Source organism: Ciconia boyciana, chromosome 22, assembly GCF_034638445.1.
Source record: "Ciconia boyciana chromosome 22, ASM3463844v1, whole genome shotgun sequence".
Lineage (NCBI taxonomy): Eukaryota > Metazoa > Chordata > Aves > Ciconiiformes > Ciconiidae > Ciconia > Ciconia boyciana.
The window spans coordinates 6,943,578-6,947,406 of NC_132955.1; positions in this window are offsets into that span (position 1 = coordinate 6,943,578).

Genomic DNA, 3,829 nt, shown 5'->3' on the forward strand with positions numbered 1-3,829 from the left:
GTGAATATGGCTCTGCCCTAGTATAGAGAGGCCACACAGATATGAGCACCACAAGTGGAGAAAACCTTTTGTATTCCTGAGGCAGATGTGATCTTCAGCACAGTGGAGAAGATGTATATGTAGGAGATGATTGTCCATGATAATGAGCCCAGTAAAACAATGATTGCTGTCACAAAGTCTGCAAATTCTAGAAAGCTCCTTTCACTGCAGGTAGGTTTGCCTGCCTCAGGCAAATGCCAGAAATGCCATAATAGAATCCAGATTGTTCAGATACAGATTAGTGAGTAGGAATATTTACCAAACAATGCAGATGCAGAAGATTTTCCTCTTTCTCCTTATTTCTGATGAGAGCAAATCTTGTTCTGAATACAAAATCTAAATAAAAAATATTTTTAGTTAAAATTTAGTAGTATTTTCTGCAAAATGAAAGCTGAAAAATCAAGCTCAACATAGAGAAAGCACCTTATTCTACATCTGGTGTTGTCCTGTGGTTTTTTTTTTTTCCTGTTTGTTAATTGAAGACCAAACCCAATACAGTCAGACTAATACTGAAAGTTAAAGAAATAGTGGCCCTTATCACTACCTTATATAGGTCAACATAATAATCAGTAAACCATATATATGATCTGTGCATGTATTCTCTTATGTGTACGAGGATTTACTTGGATGATTGGCTCTTTATCTTTTCTCCCCTCAGTAAAATTGACCTGAAATATTTTCCTCTGCCTTCTCTATAGGTTTAATTAAACTTATGTGTGTCTTTCCTTCCTTAGAGCCAAATAGTTTCCCCCATCTGTCTTAACATAAATAATTAGGCCTGAGTGTGAAATGTTTATTTCACCTCCACCAGGCACCAAAGAGGGTTGTCAAAAGCCCAGTGAGTCTTTCTGCTACCTGTCTCACATATAGCAGGCTAAGGCAATTGCCTAGCACATGTAGCTACTTAACTACCAGGACTGTCTAGAGCTGATTCTGCCATGGTTCATCTGGGTGGACAAGGTGACCTGCTGAGTGCCAGGCTAGCCTCACATACTATAAATACATAGACTACCATGTGTTCAGTTTCACATTTCAGGGTGTTTTAGTCCCTGTACCTAGGACTTTTTCAGGCTTTTACAGAAACACTGTGGAACGAGTAGTTCCAGGAAGCAAGAACTGGATGCTAAGCTATTGCCATAAGTGTGCTAAACAATAAGTTGTAAAAATTAACCTAGCCTTTGAATACAAATCCTAGAAAGCCATGGAGGAAGGAAGCTAGCCAGGAAGCTAGAATGTCATTAATTCTTAAACCTCCTCAGTTGCACTACGTTATTGACTAATATTTTTTGTAGATTTGTGAAAAGCAAATGAGAATTTGAAATCCCATGTCTAGAGTTTGCATTTCCTGAGAGAAGACAGTAAAATTTAAAGGAGGTAAATTCCAAAATGGAAGTGTTCACTGCTTTTCAGTTTTGTGGAGTTTCAGTTGTCCTCATCAGGAGTATTTGAAGATAAGGAAAAAGCGTTCCGTTCTTTATAAAAAGCTAAGTGCAAGGGTAAATTCTTCCCTCATTTTTACACTTCCAATTTTAATCAGTAGCAGTGATTTATATATCAAAGTCTGGACAGGAAAGCGTGTGGAGGAAGGATAGGATAAATATTGTGAATAATTTTAAAGATATCATTCTGCACTTAGTTTCTTAGACCTGTGAGCCAAATATTACCAATGTCACACCAGATGTATTTTCCAAGCTTCATGCAGCTATGCACATTCTATGGCAGTGCAACTCTATTAAAAATAGTAAAATACTGATAAAAAGGAAAGGACTTGTGACAACTACCTGCAGCGTACACTCACTTGTTTTACACAAAGTTGAATGAGAAGAGAACATGATACACTTACTGTACTAGTTTTGGCCGGGATAGAGTTAAATTTCATCAAAGTTGCTTGTATGGGGTTATGTTGTGGATTTGTGATGAAAACAGTGCTGATAACACAGGGATGTTTTAGCTATTGCTGAACAGTGCTTGCACAGCATCAAAGCCTTTTCTTTTTCTCACACTGCCCCACCAGCGAGTAGGCTGGGGGTGCACAAGGAGTTGGGAGGGGACACAGCTGAGACAGCTGACCCCAACTGACCAAAGGGATATTCCATACCATATGACATCACGCTCAGCATTAAAAACTGGGGGAAAGAAGGAAGAAGTGGGGGATGTTCAGAGTTATGGTGCTTGTCTTCCCAAATAACCATTATGTGTGATGGTTAACCTGGAGATGGCTAAACACCTCCCTGTTGATGGAAAGTGGTGAATGGATTCCTTATTTTGCTTTGCTTGCACATGCAGCTTTTGTTTACCTGTTAAACTGTCTTTATCTCAATGCATGAATCTTGCCACTTTTACCCTTCTGGTTCTCTCCTCCATCCCACTGTGTGGGGGAGTGAATGGGCAGCTGTGTTGTGCTTAGCTGCTGGTGGGGCTAAACCACAACATGTATCGATGAACCTGACTTATAGAAGAAGACTCATGTTCCCAAGACTCATGTTGCCATGACTACAGAAAGGTATCTGAACAAGCACCTCCATCTGCATAGCAGATTGTGCAAAACAAGCAAGTCATGCATCTGCCATTAGAACTCCCAAACACACATCCCAGACCATGATGGTCTAATATCAATATGGTTTGTAGTTGGTCATTTACTGGCTAGTTGCCACTCCCCTTACAAGAAAGAACACAGTAACAACACTGAAGTGGAAAAAACTTCTGGGAACACCATCACTGAATACAATTTTTTAGTGCTACGACAGGAGGCCTGAAACATTATGGGATGATCAACTGATGAGTCACTAGCATCCAGCAAAGATGAGCCAGCCGGTCTGTGGTACGTGTATGCAGGTATGGAGCTGATGTTCACTGACCATTGTGTGACAGTTAAGATTCCCAGACAGATATCAAGTAAATCAGGAAAGTCCTATAGGTTTTGTGCAAGACCCAAAAGAACATTCTGGCATTGTAGCCTTGTTCCATTTTGCATTTGAAGAAAGAAAGTAATAATCCTCTCCATTGGTTCTCTCTACAAAGTTATTGTTACTATTACACAGAAAAATTAAAAAATGTAAGCCTTTCTGCTATTTTCTGCTATAAGATTAGTTTGGAGTCTCCAGCAGTTTGCGTTCTTTCTCACTATGATCCTCCTAGGTGGGTATAGGAACGTACCTATTCTTAGTGACCAGGGATCTGTTCACTGAAAAAGTGCTGTCCCAGCACAGATTTCAATGATCACTTCGCAGGCCTCCCAATTTCCATTAGTGGCTACATTAGTGGCTATGTGTTCAGGCTACATGGCAATATGTTTTCCTGGGAGAAAATTGAGACAAAGATCATAGAATCATAATAGAATCATAGAACCACAGAATCATAAAATCATAGAATCATAGAATGGTTTGGGTTGGAAGGGACCTTTAAAGATCATCTAGTCCAATCCTCCTGCAATGAGCAGGGACATCTTTTACTAGATCGGGTTGTTCAAAGCCCCGTCCAACCTGACTTTGAACACTTCCAGCAATGGGGCATCCACAACTTCTCTGGGCAACCTGTTCCAGTGTCTCACCACCTTCATCATAAAAAATTTCTTCCTTATGTCCAATCTAAATCTACCCTCTTTCAGTTTAAAACTGTTTCCCTTTGTCCTGTCACTGCATCCCCAGGTCTTTCTCCGCAGGGCTGCTCTCAATCCATTCATCCCCCAGTCTATATTGGTAGTGGGGATTGCCCTGACCCAGGTGCAGGACCTTGCACTTGGCCTTGTTGAACTTCATGAGGTTCACATGGGCTCACTCCTCATAGCGAT